Source organism: Rousettus aegyptiacus, unplaced genomic scaffold (genome assembly GCF_014176215.1).
Source record: "Rousettus aegyptiacus isolate mRouAeg1 unplaced genomic scaffold, mRouAeg1.p scaffold_m13_p_14, whole genome shotgun sequence".
Taxonomy (NCBI): domain Eukaryota; kingdom Metazoa; phylum Chordata; class Mammalia; order Chiroptera; family Pteropodidae; genus Rousettus; species Rousettus aegyptiacus.
In genome coordinates this window covers 56,626,423-56,646,391 of record NW_023416289.1, presented here as the reverse complement: position 1 = coordinate 56,646,391, position 19,969 = coordinate 56,626,423, and the positions used below count along the sequence as shown (strand labels likewise).

Sequence of the window (19,969 nt, the reverse complement as noted above, 5' to 3'; positions counted from 1 at the left end):
CGCTTACTTTTCACCCACGGTAGAACGACATACACCTTGGTGACTGATTCGGTCTCACCTATCGCTATGGTAACTGTGGCTTTCACGTTCTTAGTGATGGCGCAGTGGCCAGGGAGGAAAGGGGTAGTGGGTATTCTAAAGCACAGTAAGGGAGAGTAAGGTTTTTCTTATAGGAACAGAAAGCCCCACTATTTTCTCTAAACGATTTCGCTCTCAGAGACAAACGAATCAGCGTCCAGGCAGGGCTGACTTGCGCCTCGCCGTGAGATGTGTTACCTTCAGCGCTGGGGCCGGTGCGCGAGGCAAGGCTCGCAGGGGCTGCACCTGTCCTTTGGCGGCAGAGAAGCGCCCGCATGGCACGCTAGGTCCCCACCCGGCCCCACTGCGCCGCGGGCGGCATCATTTTTCCCGTTATCTCTCTGGCTGCTTCAATCGCTACTCCCAACCGAATGAGTTTTAAAAAGGACGCTTCTTAAATCGAATTGCCTAAAACCACGCGCCGTCATCTTTCCTCAAGAATAAGTAAAACATATTCAAATTGCTCATGACTCTTAAACACATAAAAGCTGGATGATGAAAATTTTACACAGTCACATGTGGAAAACATATATCTAGAACACAGCTTTCTATTTTATTCTTTTTAAAAAGTTTTTTTTTCTTTTTTTTAGCATTGAACATCGATTGTCTTGTACTTTTATTCTGCATAGACCTTCTTGGGTGTATTGTGTCCCTGTCTCCTACCCTCATTTTTAAAAACCTATTTTCGATGATTTTAATATTGCCTGAGATAAGAATGTAACTGTTCAGGGCCCTCAGGTCTGATTTCTTATTGTTTCTCAGGTGCTATAAGGCACCCTCGCGTAAACAACGAATGGGAGTTATGAACTGTTTGCAATTTGGGAAGGGGTGGGGGGCGCGGGTCGGAGATGCTCCTGGTGGGGAAAGGATTTGTCAGACAGCAGCCCTAAATTATGCGGGTTCTTCCCCGGGCGCGTTTTCCTTTCTCCCACCGAGATCTCAAAGAAGGGAATCGTCACAATCCAAACATGCCCAGCCGGTCCTTTTGTGCCGGCATCTCGCCCTGCTGGGCGCACGGTGCTGCGGGCAGGCGCGCCCGTGTTTACATTCGCGGGGTGCCCCGCTGCTCAGACCCGGACCCGGGGCGGCAGACAGGCCATCCATCATCCGCCCTGCTCCCCGCTCCCGCCGAGCGCCCCGCGCCGCCGCCAATCCGGCGGCAGGTGGGGCCGCACCTGCGGGATGGCCCGCCGCATCCCTCCGCGCTCCGCGCGGCGCCCCAGCGTTCTCCAAGGCCAGCAGCGGACAGGTACGCGGGGGTGACAGCGCCAGTGCCTGCGCTGAGCCCGCCGCTGGCGGCCGGGGTGGGGGGGGGCGGGGGGATGGGGGGCAGGAACGTGAGAAGAGGGGGGATGTGGTCTCCCTTATTGCACACGACACGCCGCCTTGGATTGGTCTGCTGCCCTCGTGCACGCGCGCGCGTGTGCGCGTGCATGTGTGTGCGCGTGCATGTGTGTGTGTGTGTGTGTGTGTGTGTGGCCACACGGGCCCTCACCGGGTCTCCTCTCTAGAAAGTGGGAGTATTATGACGCTTACCTCGGAAGGGAGGAGGGCGTGAGCCCACGTTGCGGTGGTGGGGTGCGTGGCCTCCGGCCTGTTCCTCTGTCTGACCCTGGGCACGGGTCATGGAGTCTGCGAGCCAAGTCTGACCTAGGCCCCGCCTGTCACAGGTTTCAGCCGGTCACCCTTCCACACCTAAGGGAACAATGTGACGGCAACGCGAATTAGTAGTCTCCGTAGGATGCGAACACTACCCCACAGGAAACCTCACCTAGATATCTAGGGCCATAAAAACAGACGGGAATGATTCCAAAAAGAGGGAAACTCAAAACACCAGGAAAGGAGGCTCCCAGCCTCCAAACAGGCCCACAGGACTGAGAGGCATCCACCTGGCCTTTAAGGGCGGAGCCGAGCGCCTCGGCTGCTCTGTGCAGACAGCTCTGGTTAGTCCTGTGAGCATGTATGGATGTGATACCTGGACTCCATAACTCCCTCTGGTTCAGAGGATCCCAAAACATCAACTTTATCGTGTCATTTGAGAGCAGCTGCGGACACAGCCAGAACCCCATTCCTCCCGCTCGTATGTCCCGGGAGTGTGCCCGGGCGCATGTCAGCTCTGTCCGGGCACGGCCTCGGAAACAGAGAGCCCTGCTCACGGCATCGGGCCTTCAAGGTTTCTCAGAAAAGCCTATTTCTCCCAGATAGATAGATAGATGATGGATAGATAGATAGATATATGATAGATAGATGGATGATAGATAGATATATGATAGATGGATGATAGATAGATGATAGATAGATAGATAGATAGACAGACAGACAGACAGACAGACAGACGGACGGACGGACAATAACAGCAGCAGCCACAGCAGCCAACATCACGCCCCAACCCTCCGCCCCTGTCTTGCTTCCTTCCGAATCATAAATCATGAAAAAGACAGAGAGCGGTGACTCCGGTTTTCCTCCCTTGAACGACTGAGACTGATCAGGCCAACCAGGGAGGGGACAGAGACGTGAGCCATGTGGCCGCAGGAGGAGGGTGGCCCTGGGGACACGCCAGGCTCCTCCTTGGTCAGGGCCTGCCATGACTAAGGCGCTCTCCTCCACGGTCATGGTTCTCAAGCCCGGCTTCCCAGGAGGTTCGTCGGGTTTTGTTTTCGCAAAGTACTGACACCGAGGTTTGGGTTCTATCGGTCTGGGGTGTGGTCTGGACTCAGTGCTTTTCCCAGGAGCATGGGTGCGCCCCCAGACACACTTCCAATTCTGTTCTGTTTCATGGGAGACACTCTTTACCAGCTTCCCCTGCCCCCCAACACACACACACACACACTCACAGGGCCCATGTTGGGTAGACAGAACCTGTCTGTCTCTTTTTCTGTATTCCTCACTTGATCCCGTTAGCGTTCTGGCCTGTGTATTCTAGGTGCTAAAAATGTATCGCTCCTCATTCTAGTACCTTGAGAGCAGTTTTTGGTGTTTGCTATTGTTGCATTTGTGTTTAAAGTACTGGCTTTGGGGGGGGGCATGGGATGGAGGGCAAGGGGTAGGCTTGCTGAGGGGTTTTGAAGTCTAAGACATTGTGTCAGCACTTAGAGAAGTCCGTCCTTCGGCTGTGACTTCGGCCTGCCTGAGCCCGGGGACTGCCACCCCCCACCCCCGCCCCCAAAGTCCAGCTGCACGCTTCCTATGAGCGAAGGATTCTTCCTGTTCCCCAAAGTGGAACTGGACTTTCTCTTCCCCTGGGTTTCTCTTTGCTGCATTTCTGGATTATGTCGCACGCCTCTCCTTGTGAGACAGATGATCTGTTCTTTGATTAGACACCCTGACCTTTCGTGGGTGTTGACCATTGATCTCGATCTGGGCTGGATAGAAAACTCCCGACTCTGAAAAGTTACTCTGCGGCCAACGCCACGGGGAAATTCGATTTTGGTGGCCACGCAGATGAGGCCACAGGACTCCTCCTCCATTAGGCTTTCTCTCGTTATTATCATTTTACTTTTATTAAGCAAGTGGCAGCCTCTGCTTCCCAGCTCTAGCTTTTAGTTACAGTAATCAATTTCTCAGTGTAACTGGCTGTAATTGTTGGCTTGGATATTGAGCTTTCATGGTCTCAGACATAGTGTGTTCCGCGAAGGGTCTTCTCCATACCTCGCAGACAGATGGGTAATAATACTGTACATTAATACCTCCACATTGGTTTATGTGTGTTTGACCACAGTGCAAGCATAATTATTTTTGCCCAGTAAAAGCTATTAGAGATCTATTTGGTAGGTTTTACGATCAATAGCTCCTGTGATATTTGTGTAGCAGCCACAGAATAATCAATTGAAGGTCATATAAAGTAAATTACCATCCTCCTGTAATGATTCTTTTTTCTAGATGAGAACTGGGTTTTATTATTTCATCGGGAGCCTCTCACGACGCATGCTCTGACTGTCTGAGAAAGAGAGAGATAAAAGTTGTGAGCGTGTTCCGAACATAGTATTAATATCCATTACCTGAATTTATGTTATTGGGTTATTGAATTAGTGGATTCACACTGGAATTCCTTCAAAACCTTCTCTTATGGACTCAGTGACACAGTTAATAACGGTCGAGAGCAAATGGATGTCTTTTGCTGCATGGCGGAGTGAGTCACTTTGCAAAAGTCAATCTTTGTAGCTGTCTCTTGAAAGCAAATTTAGAGTTGGTTAAATGTGTTATATTGACAGCGTGACTGAGCTTCTCTCTCGAAACCTTTCTGGAGAGTGACTGGCGAGCTCGGCAGGAGACGGAGCCGGGAACGCTGAACGCTAACGTGCTGTCCACTGGGAGCTCAAGGTGAACGCAGGGGCGGGGTTCTGCACCTGCTTTCCGGGGGGGCCTCTCTCCGTCACCCGAGATGCCTAACCTGGATTTCAGACTAGCATTGCAAGCCCCAGCGACGGCTGTGCCTCTGTGAAAGATTGCAATTTGCCGACCGGAGGCATGCAATCCCCCCAACTGTCTTAAAGGGACCCATTTTCCGAGTGTAGCCTTTCCTTTTTGTGGGTGCAATCAGTTGTGCACTGAAAAACTGCATCACACTTGGATAACTGCAGGCCCAACGGGCCACGAGAGGCCTCTTTGCTCCAAATTTTGTACCCGAGACGAATGGCGCTTACAGCAAATGGGAGCGTGGTAGGAGCTTTTTTAAAAATTTGGGCCAGTATATTCTCCACGGAGGGAAGAGGCCAGGAGAGAGACAATTACTCACTTTCTTAAAGACAAAGGCAAATACAGACATCCTCTGCTTCCCGTTCTCCGTCCCAGTCTGCAGAGCATGGTCTGGGAGCCAAACGCCAGGTGCCACCAGCGCCCTGATCGTTTGGGACATCACGTCTCGTGAAATAATCTGTTGGAAAGACAGTAGAAAAAAATGTTGGTGAGTTTGTGACTACAACTCTAGTGATCAATTAATGGGGCGTTTTAGGACGAATGGCAAAAGGCTTTTTTATTTTCTGCAAAGAAATGGTTATTATGCTGCTACTTCTCCTTGGCTTTGGGGACAATAAATGCAGACGTTAAGATGGTAGTGTCTTAAGATTTTAATCCAATGGTAAATCGGGAGCATTATAGTTTTCTGTACAAGATAAATTTATGTATTTAACATATAAAAATATATTTATGCAAATTACATGTGTTTGTACATACACAGAAATACATGTGCACACACACTTACAGACACATATACACACACATACATATTTTATGGGCCCAAGGAAAGGACAGTTTGTGGCCTGGGTTACTCCCGAGTTCCGGTGACCTAAGCTGTGTCTGGAGGGGCGATATATCACGGGGACCTTGTTCTACCGTCTGTTCTGTGCAGTGTGGTTGACAAGCAAGCAGAACTAGACACCAAAGGCTCATTTTCTCACCTTTTGCAGGTGACCACAAATTAAGCATGTACTCTGGAAATCAGAAACCGAATACGAAATAACACCGGAAATTTGAGATACCGTTCTTACAGAAATATTTGGAAACGTAAGCATCTTCTCATCGTCAAATTTCATCACCAGCAAAACAAGGGTAGGGCTTGGTATTCTTTACGGTTCCTAGGAAATTAATGAAGAATAGCACAGAAAGAGCGAAAAAGGACAGAAGTCCAAGATGTCATGGCAGACCACTGTGGAACGACATAATAAAGGGCTAGAAATCAGAAAATGAAGGGCCAGGAATTGTCCCTTGTCACAAGATAGGTGTAAATTCCTTCTACAGTTTGGGTCGCCTTTCCCACAGAAGAATGCTAAAAGGAATTGCCAGGGTCGCTCTCCCGCAGCTTACTTTGCAAGTTGACTTTTCATGTTCATATAAAAATTCAACAAGACAGCACTGAACATAGTTTGGTACCAGTAATGGCATTTGTTTCCACCCAGGTACTTGGGCCTAGGAATGTAGCCTCCTGAGAAAATGCCTTCAAGAGAAGAAGAGCCACTGGAAATACAAATTGACCCCCAAGCAGCTCGCTGAGGGCCGCTGACTCTATACCAGGACTAGAACATTCGAGGTGAGATGTTCCCGTTTCCCCATCTTTCTTTCCATGACGCCTCATAAAATGAAGTTCTCTTCCCGAGAGTTCAGGGAAGAGGAATCCAAGGGATATAAGTAATAAAATGGTTGAGTCGTATTTAGAGAATCGTTCTTTCTATGACATGAGTAGGAAAATATCTATGAGGAAATGGTAGGACTATTTTTCTTCAGAGGTAGAAGTCGTAGCAATCTGGCAAATGGGCTTAAATTTGGAACAATTTCGTATGTACAGAAACACATCCTACGGATGTTAAAAAAGATTTTTACGAAAACGAAGAGAAGCTATAAAATATCGATTCTGATAAGTAAAAAGAGCCCCGTGCAAATGAGGCATCAGTGCGCTGCTGTGATTGGGACAGGGATTGATGATAACAGTGGTGGTCGTTAGAACTATTTCTGTGACAACCTCTCACTCTCTGGCCTCTCTTAGTACCTGCCCGGCAAACCCCAGCCTTGGACCGACTCGACCATCTGCCTTCCCCAAACCTGTGCCGGCGGCTGCACTTGGCTACTGTGGTCTGACCCTGGCTGACCTTGGTTTTGCTTTACGAATCAAATCCCTGTGCCTTAAATAGGTTCTTATCACTGCCCCAAAAGCTCTACTGAGTTTCCTACGAAGGTGGATCTCCAAGACAAGAAAAAAGTGCACGCCTTCTCTCTTCTGAAACCCGAGTGTACTCCGAGTTGACGTTGCTCTAAACATCACCTAAAAAATAGATGCCTTCAATGGGAATCCTTCGTCTTTGACGTAGTTTTAAACATTCAAACTCAGCGACATCGGCACGGTCTCATCTTTGTCCTTCCAAATTGCAAGTGAGGGGAGGTGTGTTTTGCTCGGGTTCTGATTCTGAGCCCCTCATCCGTCTCAGGATGTCAGAGACTTCGGACTATTGCATCCGACATGCCTTCCTTACCGAATCGGCTTACAAACTCAGCAGGAGAAACACCTAAGCCAAAAAGCGAACTAACTAACAGAAACCAAACTCTGCTTTGGGCAAAGAGCGGTCATTGATCTCTGATAGTCCTTGCCCCCTTCTCCCCTGATTAAAGAATCAGTGCTTTTAGCTGAGCCCATAGAAGCCTGGGACAGACAGCATTCCCAGTGGCCCTTGCACCCAGGTGTGGCCAGGGGAATGCGTAAGCCGACGCAATCTTTCAGCCTCTTGGGAGGAGTTTTTCATCACTTCCTTCCATGCTGATGTTGATATAGCTGCAGTTTAGAAGGGTCCGGGCCCTGCTGCTGGAGGAGCCACCACAGCGGCCTAGAGCGCCTGACTGCCTCGCATAATGTGTGAGGAAAAATAGACTTCTATTGAGTTCAAGTTGTCTGTCATTGGTGTTTTTCTGTTTTTTGTTTTGTTTTGTTTTCTGAAAGTCTCTCTTTTATAAGATGCTGTGACAGGACACTCTCCTGAGTCATCTTTGGCCTTTCCGGTCCCTACTCCTTGGTCTCCTCGGTGAACCTCCATTTCGGTTTTCTCCTCCATCCCTGTTTTTGGGTGTGCCTGAAACGGAACCCCTCTAACAGTCCTGTCTCCCAAACTCATTCCCGCCCCAGACCTTTCTCATCTCAGTAAAATGCGGGAGTCATCTTTGCTGACTCTGGCTACTTCCTCCTTCTTGAAAACCCAAACCCCGGAGCCACTGTGCCTAGGTCCGTCTCAAGCGCAGACTCAACGTGCATCTAGCTCTGCTTATCTTCCCTTCTGCTGCCCTCATCCGAGACCTCAGCCTCTCCCTCCTGGGACGTGGAACAACATCTGATCTGATTTTCACACTTTTGCTCTTGCCCCGTTTAATCTCAGACTAATCTGAAAAACAGAACAAAGAACGAACAAACAAAAACTAGAAAGTGTCACATGGCCGTATACTCCACGGCTCCCTCTCACGTGGGCTTTTTCTCGGTGCCTCTGATCGGCCAACCAAGGTTTTTCGCGTCCCAGGACCTCTGTGCGCGCTAGTCATTCTCACTAGCCGTCTGTTCCATTAGTGGTTCTTGTGGTTGGTCCCTTCTCACCTTCCCGACTTCCCGTTAAACGGCGCTGCCTCAGCAAACGCTTCCCTGGCCACCGCGTGTGAGGTCGAGGTCGCCCATCATGTGCACGCTAATCCTTTCCCTCTGTTTAATTCCTTTAGAGCAATAATAATAATCATCATCAGTATCCAAGTAATCACGGTGAGCAAACAGTGCTATTGAAATTCCATCGTCTTAAGCATACCTTCGATGTCTTCTATGTTAAGTACGCTTAGAGAGTGCTGCGACCATTGTCGCGATTCGGTTTCGGAACTCTTCCCTTGTGCTCATTCGGAGCCGCTTCTTCTTTCCCCTCAAGTCCAAAGAACCACTCGTATGCCTCCTACTTCTACAGACGTGCCGTTTGCGAATGAACGTCTCCGGTGAGCTGCTTCGTATGCCGTGTGGTCTTTGGAGTCTATAGCATAATGTCTTCGAGGTCCGTCCACATGTGTTCTATCGTATACCAGGACTTCATTCCTCTTTAGTGTTGAATAATATTTTGCTACGTGGATATATCACAGTGTGTTTATTCGATTCGGCAGCTGATAGTCATTTATATCATTTCCCATTTGGGGGTATTATGTGTAATGCTGAAGAGTATTTATTATTGATAAGGAAACATTTAAAACTTTGCGAACTGTGTGCCTCCTTTTTGAGGCTGTAAGCCTGGGAGTGGGCACTCTGCCTGTTTGTTACCAGGGTGTGCCTCTCATCTGACTAATGCCTGCTACACAGTCGGGGCCCAGGACGTGTTTGTTAAATGAATGAATGATCATTAACTTCTTGTCAATTTCCAAAAAAAAAAAAAAAAAAAATCTCTTCCTAAAGATGAGAGGCTCATTCAGATGGTTGTAGACAATGGAAGAAAGGTGAGTTTCTAATTTTTGGAGAACGCCAGCTCTGGGTAGCATAATCTTTCAAATCTGCCTCCAGTCCTCCTCATCGTACTACTGAGGAGATAGGAAGGGTGCAAGGAGCCCACAGTCCCTGAGGGTAGTCTGCAGGGTGCCCACTTCTGGTCGGGAGCTCAGGAAGAGAACCTTTGAAGGCTACAGGGAAGTGCCTTCCACATGGTGAACCCAGAGTGCATGACTTGGAAACCACCTCCTGAGTGGGAAATTAGGAAACAGTTTCTAGACAGAAGGATGCATGAATCTTTCTAAGACTTAGGATCCTGTTTTAGGCTTGGGTCCCAGCAGTTTAATTCGGCACCTAGCACCCAAGTTTCCTCAGACTCTATTCTCTGGGCCAGAACTGAGGAGACTTGAGCCCCAGAAATAGACCACATGTGCGAAAGGGCTCTATCCCAACTCCCAAAGAGGTGAGCTATTATGAAGATTCTATGTATCCATTTCATTGAAATAAGAATGTCACAAATATATTGCAAACACGTTCTGGGTGGTCAGCTTTTACAAAGGACTGCAATCTCCATTGTTTCTTTATGAAACCATTAGCCTTAGAGAGTCTGTGAACTTAACTATTGGAAGCTACAAGTCCACTGAGGCTGCTGCTGATTGTATCCTGCCCCTTGGGGAAGAAAAGGTCTGAGAAAAAAGAGAAGCTGAGACAGGCAGGCTGCCACCTTGGGCCTGTGAGGAGCATCTAGCCTGGCTGTAAACGACCCAGGCTCTCCCCAGCAGACAGGCTTTGCTGGGAGAGAGAGGGTTGAGCAATCTTCTTCCCCTGAGGACAGAAGTGACTCAGTTTCACTCAACAGCTTATGCAAAACTCTAAGAAGAATGTGACAACTACCTAAATACTCCTTCTCCAAACATTTTATACACACACACACACACACACACACACACATACATACACACACAGATGACAAAAATAAAACAAAGCAACCTCAAACAATGTAAATGAACTGGTTTCCAAAATAGTAATTGGAAGAGTTTTTGACACATGGATCCTGTAATGAGGTGTTGGCTGGGGACCCGCCTGAACAGGGTAGGAACAAGAAAGAAAAGCAAAAAAAATAAGAAAAAAAGAAAAAAAAGGAAGAAAAGTAAAGAAGCTTTTACTGGAAGTAAAGGTGACAGCCAGGATGATTTCCTGTGGGCCACAGTCTTTCGGCGTCAACTCAGAGGACAGTAAGCGTCCCCGGATGAGACAGCTAGGAAAGACCTGGAAATGGGGAGCGGAATTTAGAATTTGCTATGGCAGGAAAAAAAAGAAATGGTCTTGATAAAGAGGTCGAGGGAAGAATCCGCTCAGAGGAGAGGATGGAATTACCGGGCAGGTGAGTTTGTCCTGGATGGGAAGCCGGGCTGGTGGCCGGAACGGACTAAGCAAACTCACGAAGCCGGTAACTGGAAGAATGAAGTTCCCAGACGCCCCCCGCCATCAATGTGGGGTTTTGCAGGTGCGAAGCAGGCTGTCCTGTGGGTGACGAGCACTGTGCCCGTTTACATGGTGAGACTGAGCCCCTGCGAGCCACGCTTGCTGCCTGCTGGCTCCCCACTGCTTAGCGGCGCCTCCAAACCTCCCGCCTCCCTTTCCCCTCATGCCTTTTCTTACAGGAGAAAGAAAGTGCAAAAACTGTGCTCTGCAGTGGCCCCTGAATGGGAGTCTCCACTCCTGTGAAGCCATGGGAAACGAGAACAATCGGCAGCCTCGTTGACAGACAACCTTTAGCAACAGTGAGGACAACTTCCACGAACTGGAAGACTGGCCCAAAACACTGGCCCACTCTGGCGCCGGAATGTCAGCTGGGAGTTTCTTTCTTTGCACTTTGCTTCCTCCCCCCAAGTCCCCACGCCCGCCGCCTGCCCCGAGAATCCCCCGCACAGGCTCTTCAGCCACATGATTTGGGGCTTCGGATGTTTTTTTGAGGCTCTCAGCATTCCGTTTGCCCCGTCCACGACCAGCAGATTGACAGCTGACTTTTCAGCAGCGATAGGAACTCTCCATCTCTCAGCAGGAGAGAAGGAGGCGCCAGTGTCGAGGCCCCGGGCGTGGAGAGGGGCTCGGGTCGGTGCTGTGTGGCAGGGGTGGCTCCCACGGGAACAGTGCCTCAGAGGGCTGGCTGCTCGGTTCTGCCGGCTGCGGTCTTCGTCTGTACTGGCTGCATCATGTTCCGGGCAGTGGGCTTAGGGCTAGGAGCCCATTTTTGCCAGGCGGCGTCCCTGGCGGGACGTGCTGGGAGTCGGAGCGGAGCCGTGGGCATGGATCTGACGCCGGCCACAGTTCTTGAGAGAGATTCTCAGCGCCCAGGTGGACACCGCGTGCTGTTCGAAGCGCCCCAGGTCACACCAGTTCTGGCTGGAGGCAGCTTCGGCTCAGCACAAGTAAAAGGCGGGGTGACGGCCACAAGGACTGGGAGGGCCACGGAAACCCCGCCACCGGAGCGACGGACGGCGTGTGGTCTTAGCTCCAGAACCAGAAAAAGAAGAAAAAATCTGAGTTCAACGCGACCAATAAGACACAAGAGGACGCGGTGCAGGAAAAACTCAGTCTTCTCCTCTCGTGGGTTTTTCTCCTGGACTCTCACATTGGGGGCCGGGGTGGCGAAAGCACATTTTACTTTCAGTGCCATTTTTTTTTTCTTTTTCTTTTCAGCTTGTCGATTCACCCCTCCCTCTTGTCTCTGCTCTCGTCGGGCTGTTCCCCCGCAGGGAAATAACAAGAATCACCCAGTAATGATCATTCCGCATGTCTTCAGGTGCATACGTGCGTACGCGGACAGGACCCTGTGATCTCTACGCGTACGTGCAGAGGGGGTGTGCGTGTGGCGTATACTTATTATTCTTCCAAAATGGGCTCTCCTTTCTACATGAGAGTTTTCCTATTCGACGATGCGTCTTGGGATTTCATCCGAGTTATCTGAAACGGCTCTCATTTTTTTTTTCTTTTTATGGGTTGTATCATCATCCATGGCATGAACGGACTGGGCATGAATCTTTCCCCCCCACCCCCCACTGTGACTAGTACGACACCAAACATCCTCATATACCACGTCTCACGTGTTACCCAGGGCTTTTATTTCTTGGGGTGGCTTCCTAAGGATGGGACTTCCGCATGGAAGGATACATTTCACTTTAAATATGCTACAGATAGCTTTTTCCGAAAATGCAAAAAGCCTTCACGTTTTTATGAACCGCGTATAAATGCATGTACCCTTTCTGCACATTCCTGCCATCGATAGGGGATAAGCCTCTTTTTTTTTTTTTTTTTTTTGAATTTTGCCAGATTGATGAATATAAAGCGATGCTTTACACTTTCACCGTTTTCACTTTGCCGCCGCCATGTGACTTTGGCCATCGTTTGTTTGGGGGGCGCCTGGGCTGGCTGTCTTCTCGCAGTCATGCTCGCTCCTGACTTGACCATCCTGACATTTTTGTAAGAGCTTTTGGTATGTATTAGCCACTAACCCGTTTCCTCTGCTACCTTTATAATAATAATAATAATAAAAAATAAGCTTTGTTTTAGAAAAAGAGGCAGGAGATAAAAGGACCTGAAATTCATTCGGAAATGAAAATGCTCCAAACATTCTCTCTTGGACAGATTTGCATTTTAATTGGTACGGAGCCTGAAAAGAATGAAGGTCTTAGAGAGACTTCTAATCATCAAGGGAAGGGGATAAAGCAAACCTCCCCGATGGGTCGCTTTGCACGTCTCTCGCGGATATGTAATCTGCACGCGCTGTATGTATATAGTACCCGGATGCACAACAAGGCTGAAAGGCTGGCTGTCTTACGTTCACACTTCCCGTGGGGAAGGGTAAGGGTGAAATGCCCAGGGGGGTGAGTGGTTTGTGAGGGCGACCGTAGGGGACCTCGGGTTTCGTTCTGTTCCGATTTTTTTAAACTGTGGTTATGGTTAAATACATAAAACATAAAAATGTTAAGTGTATGGTTTAGGTCAATGGTCTTAAGTACATTCATATTGTTGCGTGACCATTATCTGCCTCTGACTTATCATTCCATACTTAAACTCTGCACCCACAAACAGCAGCTCCCCATTTTCTTTTCCCGGCCCCCTGCGGCCGCCGTTCTACCTTCTGTCTCTATCAATTCGACTACTCTAAAGACTTCGTGTAAGTGGAATCGTCTAGCATTTGTCTCCTTGCGACGGGTTTATTTCACTCGGCATCATGTCCCAAAGTTGACCTATGTCAGAACATGTGTCAGGATTTCCTTCCTTTTTAAGGCTGAATAATATTTCCTCATATGTGTACAGAACATTTTGTTTACTCATGCGCTCATCGGCGGACACTTGGGTTGCGTCCACGTCTCAGCTATTGTGGATAATGCTGCCACGAACACGGGTGAACAAGTCTCTCCTCGAAACCCCTCGTTAAATTCGTTTGAGTTGTGGAATTGCTGGATCATCCGATTATTCTACTTTTAAGTTTTCGAGGAACTTCCATGTTTTTCACAGTGGCTGCACCATTTTATATCCTTACCGAGAGTGCACAAGGATCTCAATCTCTTAACATGCACACCTACAATTGTTATTTACTGGCAGGTTTATTTTTTTTTGAGGGTGGGGAGTTAGCCATTCTAATAAGTGTGAAGTAGAATCCTATTGTAGTTTCGATGTGCATTTCCCTAATGACTAGGGATGCTGGGCATCTTTTCATGGACTTATTGGCAATTGGTACATCTTCTTTGGGTGGGTCTTTTATTTTGAGGTTGCTGGAGGCTGGATGGCCCAAAGGGAGCTGATGTTCAGTCCTTCTAGACTCATGGGGAAAAAAAATCATTATATTTCTAGAAGACCCAGACTGTCTGGCGGAAGAGTACTCATCATTGCCCGCACGATTTAGAGACACTAGAGGCAGCCTGACGTAGGGCATTATCTTCCCCCTACCCACCCCAAGAAAAGGACAGTACCAATGACAAGAGAGGCTGCTGGGTAATTTCCATGTGACATGGCCCCGGGCACCCGGTGTGAGTTCCAATGTGAACACCACCACTTACTGCTCGCGCAAGCTTGAGCAACTTAGATGTGGTACTTGCCCTACGGGACGGACCTTGGCTGGCTTTTCTGCAAGATTAGGGACATGTCTCCAGGACTTCGCTTTGCAGAGAATCACATGTCGACGGCACGTGAAGTTGCTTATACACGTATTTAAAACATGGTAGAGATGTTCTTGCTTTGGCGACTGGTCAGAGAGGGCCTAATTTCGTTCTGTGAGTTGGCGAACCCCAAAAAACACAGTTGGCACTCTGTGTTCATGGGTGTCACATCCGAGGATTCAACCAACCATGGATCGAAAAAAAAATTGGGAAGAAAAACTTATGCTGTTGCTGGCACGTACGAGGCAGTTAGGCCTAGGATGGGTGAGTCTGCTCTGACCACGTACAGACTTTTCTCGTTATTTTTACAGAAGGATATGTAAGAATAGAGTAACAACTGTTCTCATAGCATTTACATTGTACTAGGTATTATAAGTAATCCAGAGGTGATTTAAAGTATACAGGAGGGTATGCAGAGGTTGCATGCAAATACCGTGCCACTTTATAGAAGGGGTTTGAGCATCCTCGGATTTGAGTCCTGGAACCAACCCTTGTGGATACTGAGGGACAACCGTGATCATCAGATCCCTTTACTGAGTGAGAATTAGATGGCGATTTAAGCTCCGTTCCATAAACACGTTTCTGTATCATGAAAACCTCCTCTTCAAGAAAGATGCCGGGAGGGAGAGACGCAGCCACGGGAAGACGTCCGACTCAGAAGAAGAATGATTCGCGAGGCAAGGGGATGAGCAGGGGCCGCCAGTCCCTCCTGCCCCTTCTGAAATCTCAGAAAGTGCAGACGAGCTGCTGGCCAGGGAATCCCAGCCGAAGTCCCGGGGGAGGTGGACGGACGAGCAGGACCCACCCCAACGTGCTGTCTGCCACCCACCGCCCTCTCTCACCTCCTCCTCATGGCAGCTGGGTGCTTTTTGGATCCAGAAATGCCATTGTTGCCATTTACACCATATATATATATATATGATGTATATATATATGTGTGTGTGTGTGTGTGTGTGTGTATGTACACAGACACACACATATATACGCACACACACACATACACACACACATATACATATATATACACGTGTATATATATGTGTGTGTGTGTATATATATATATATTTTAATTTTGGAAACTATAAGTCACAGAAATCAAATCCGTTGGTAGGCAAGTGGGTTATGAGTCATGGCAGCTCTGAGCCAGGAGGTTATTTTCGTTTTGAAGAAGTAATCCAATTCGGGCCAAAATGGCTTCCAGACCTGAGCTTCCAAAAAATAGTGTCAGTTCACCAATGTCACTTGGCTGACATAGATCGGGCGGTCCTCACGCCCAGGATGAAGAAATTTCTAGGGAAAATTGAAATCAGCGAGTACGTTTTTACCCCTGGATAGCACGGGAGAAAATTTCAAAAAAAAAAAAAATAGACAAAATGGGGATGATTACAGCGTTGTAATCTGTTAGTCATCCAAAAAACCTTTCCCTCCATTCTCTAAATTCTTTTCCAGCTGCATAAACTACACTAGAGGTGAGGACGGCCTCCACGAGAAAAGAAAAGAAAAGAAAAGAAAAGAAAAGAAAAGAAAAGAAAAGAAAAGAGAAAAGAAAAAAGAAAAGAAACCGACTGAAACCAGCGAGCACTGTGACTGCGAAGTGGCCATAAAGCACCGCGCTGGCATCTCATCGCTATGACATCATTCCCAGTTCGCGCGGGAGACCCCGCCCCCCGTTTCCCCGCCACCTCTCCCTCGTTCTCGCCCCCTTTCCTCTTAAAGACGTGATGGAGCAGCCCGGGCAGCACAGAAGGGTCATAAAAACCTGCATCCCTTAAGCTGAATCCAGCCCATTGAACTGCACAAACAGCAATAACGAAAACAAAGCTAGCAGGAAACGCTTGCGCACAGCATCTGTTATGATCGCATAACCACGAGACAGCTGTTTAATCCCAACTGTTACCATAAGATCATGCGCGTGTTTGAAGAGCATTCCCATTTGGATCCCCCCCCCTTTATTTATTTATTTTCTAGCTGTTTCCAAGAGGGAGGCTTTCTCGGCTGTAGGATGCAATCAGGGTTTCTGGCTTTCCCCGCTTTCGCTGGCTTCCGACGGGAGAGGTGGTGTGGTTTTTCTAACTATAAATACTCGGAGGGGAGGGAGAGCAGCTGTGTGGTCTCCTAGCGGAGCAGGGCACGGCCGGCCCTCCCTCAGCCTCAGAGACCTGCTTTTTTGCTCCCCAGAAGGTTCATAAGCCGTTCTGGTCAGATGATGGGAAGAGGCCCTCACATGCAACGCATCTGGTGGTCCCAGACAGCTTCTGGTGAGACTGAGTGTTCTCAGCACCACCCAGAATTGGAACCGAGCCCTGACAAGTTCAGTTCCAAAAACCCAAAAAACAAAGTCATCAGGCTCGCAAATTGCTCGCAAGGGTCAAGGAAGAATGTCAGCGGTTTGGGTGGCCTGTTCGAGTGCCTCCTTTGAGAGCCTGAGCAGGACACCTAGATGCCTTATGATGGTGAGTGTTCAGGTCCTACTTTTTTTCTTCTTCTTCTTCTGTTTACATCAGACCTCACTGCCTGCAGGCTCCTCGATGCTCAGCAGAGAACATGCATGCCTCACTGCTGAACTGTGACCAGGGTGTTGCAGAAGTGGTGGGTGCTGGTGGCCAGCCCTGCAGAGCGGACCACGTGGTTCTGGTGTGAGTGGAGGTGGCCACATGAATTCAGACACCCATGGACCTTGGAAACTTCCTGAAATCAGCCTCGCGCCAATCTCTCTTCACGTCCTTCTTTAAATATTTCATCCCAGACATTCCTCCATCTTGACCCCAGCATGATAATTACAGATATAAAGCTAAGTTTATTTTCGGGGAAAGTAGAAAGCCAAAATCCCTCGAAAACTCTGCATAATTGTCTTAAATCTGATTCTTTGGACAAGTTTGTTTCTGGGTTCTAAGAACCTAGGAACTTTTTACTCCTCTCTCATCTTTTTTTAATGCTAGACATTTAAATCAATTTTTTAGATTTTTTGAATCATAATTGATAAATAAAAATTGTATATATTTAAGGTATACATTTTGATGTTTTGGTATTTGGATACATTTTGATGTGATCACCACAATGGAACTAAAGAATAACTTTGGTTTTAACATTTGAAAAATATAGCTGTTTAAGAGTAACTTACATCTCTTTGAAATGAAAAATATCTCAATAATTTTTGAATAGCCTGTAAATTTCTCCTGAATAAAATAGCCTTCCTTATTCTCTCTTGTGACTCCACATCCTCACAACTATTGCTTTATTCTCTAGTCCTGTCCCTCAAAGAAAAGTTATGAGACTTCCATTGACATCGCTTTTCTGAGATTTAGTAAGAAAAATGAAAATAGTTATGTTAACAGTCAAAAGGTATTGACTATCAATGTTGGGAAAAATTAAATGCTTAGGTCAGTCTATGGTGTGATTTATTATCACACTCAGACGAAATGCTTTTACCTTTAGCTTGACATTCTTTATCACACACAGAAAGGTTTGCATCCCACTGCGGTGGGTGGAGGAAGCCACTGTGGTCTCTACAGATTATGAACATCCATCTTAATGTTCAACTTCCTCTACATGAGACAAAATCGCCAACATCTTAATGGGAGAAAACCCTTTATCGACTGATTCATTTCCATGCTTTGTTTCTGCAGCTAGCCAGGATATCCTGTAAGGTGGTGAAAACGGAGGGAAATTTAGTACTATCCGTTTTGGATTTGCCATTATTATTATTCTTGTGAGTTCTATTCTCGAGGTAACATTCGATTTATCTCCTGATTTTCATATATGACACCTATTTTTGGTGATTGTTCTTTCTCCTCTCCCTTCCCATTTTACCCTAGTTAAAAAAAAATTCCTCTTTGTAAGGATGTGGAAGAGGGAGGTCCTGCCATTTCATATCTGCTGTTTTTTTTTTTTTTTCCCCCTAAGGCTATATAATGAAATTGTTCTTACATACCCTGAGTTACCGACTACAATCCCAGGCTTATTTTATTTCTTTTATTTCCGTTTGGGAATATTTGGAGAAAGAGTTTGATTTTAGAGGAGGAGCTACCCAAGAGAAGTCAGAAACTCTGCTGTCTGAGCAGGCAGGTAAACATGATAAGAACCTCTTAGGAGGTGATTTTTAGCTGAAACCAGGAAATCGATGCCCTACGTTTCTGTGATCGCCTCCAGTGACTGGTGCCACAGGAAATGGACATGAGAGGGAGATGACCTGAGGACAACTGGATTAGTGGGTCCCTGACTAGTTCACGAACCACACTCACCTCGCCCGGACACATGCAGCTGGTGGAAAGGCCCAGACAGGTCTGCCTGCCGTGGCCCAGGTGCGTTCGAAACAAACAAGCCACTCTTATTTCTGAAACTTCAGTCGACCGCTCAAAGTTTTAGAAAAGTATTTGTCTGGTTTATCAGGTTTTGTGGCACGTTAGTCAGCTACACAAGGCTGCATTTCAAGGCGGTGTGTGTCTCTGAAACAAAGCTTGAGGGTTTTCCCGTTCAAGACACTTTTGTGTTCTACCAAACATAAGACAGATCTTGGCAAAACAACTAGTCATTAGGAAATCATGATTTTAACAAACAAGCACTTTTGAAAAGCGGACAGAGAATAAATAGCTTGACATCGGGGTGGGGGTGGGGAGGACAACCCTGAGAAATTAACCAGTTCTAGGGCAACCAAAGACTTCCTTCTGCAAGGCGAATTCTCCCCATGCTTCCGTCTTCCCTGTGCTTTTTGTATAATAACGACTCGCAGACCGGCAACCCGTTCTCCAGCCGATCCTCTCGAATATAAGAAACCCAAGAAAAGTGTGAGTAAACGCACAACGCAAGTGCGGTTTTGAAATGTGGACGGTGCGCCGTTAACTAGCAAGCTATAAACTTATGGCTCTTGGTCCCCGTTCCAACCTGTTCTTTCCCGGATGGGACAGCCCTCATCTGCCTCCCTCACAAGTACACGGCTTCTGGATCCACGTCACCCTCCTCCTGCCCGTCCACATGCCTCCGGGTTTTTCTGTGGGATGTGCGCCATTCTGGGTTCCAGCTTCGCTTTTTCTAACCTGCATCTCCCTTTGAGATTAAAGCAGAAGCCAAAAGAAGGTTTTGCTTATCCATCATCTACTCCTCTGATGATCTCATCCACATTCAGCATTCCTCTTAATAATGAGCTCTACCTGCAAACTTATTCAACATCCTTTAATGTAAGACACGGAGGATAAAATTAGAAGCACTCCCAAAATTTACCTTCTATACACCCTTTGGGGGGCTTGCATCTCAGTTGAGTGTTGGAAAAAGAAAAACGTTGGTGATCTCTTCTAAGTAGTTGGACGGTAGCCCCTGTTTATTCATTGGTCAGACCACCTCCATGCCCAATATGCATATATAATGGAGGCGAATGGAAAGTCTGTCCCAGGCTGGCTCATTCCCATTGTCCCTGTCAACCGGATCGAGCATAACTCATCACAACACGAAGGGCAGACTTCCTTCTACTTGTTAGAAATAGTCTAGGGATGTTTTAGACCTTGAAATATGTGTTCTGAATTTGTTATCTTGTATGGTTGCTTTTCGGTTTTCTTTTCAAAACTAAATTGATAAAACTGATTGGTAATTTAAGGATTGGCAAATAGAAAGGGAATTTTGACAATTGAGTCCAAGGAAAGAAAGTATTTTCGTACAGGAAAAAAAAAGACTTTAAGAAAAATAGCCTGATTAAGCATTTTATAGAATCAGAAAAGCAAACTCACGCCACCCGATTTCTGCGACCTCATTCCCTCAAACAACTGAATTGGTAAATTGAGGCAATTATCCCAAACACTTTTAGAGGGATTGT

The 19,969-nt window shown here is 47.3% G+C and overlaps 1 protein-coding gene across 3 annotated transcripts in view; it reads right to left on the bottom strand.

The window, feature by feature from the left end:
* Positions 1-19,969, bottom strand: part of LOC107509365 — a 951,183-nt gene that overhangs the window by 544,948 nt on the left and 386,266 nt on the right. For all 3 annotated transcript variants that reach the window (XR_004954347.1, XM_036232014.1, XM_036232010.1), the window contains 3 exons: positions 4,814-4,951; positions 3,929-4,015; positions 1,615-1,773 (listed from right to left, as the gene is read on the bottom strand). The gene's annotated coding sequence lies outside the window, so the exon portion shown is untranslated. The remainder of the gene's footprint in view (positions 1-1,614; positions 1,774-3,928; positions 4,016-4,813; positions 4,952-19,969) is intronic.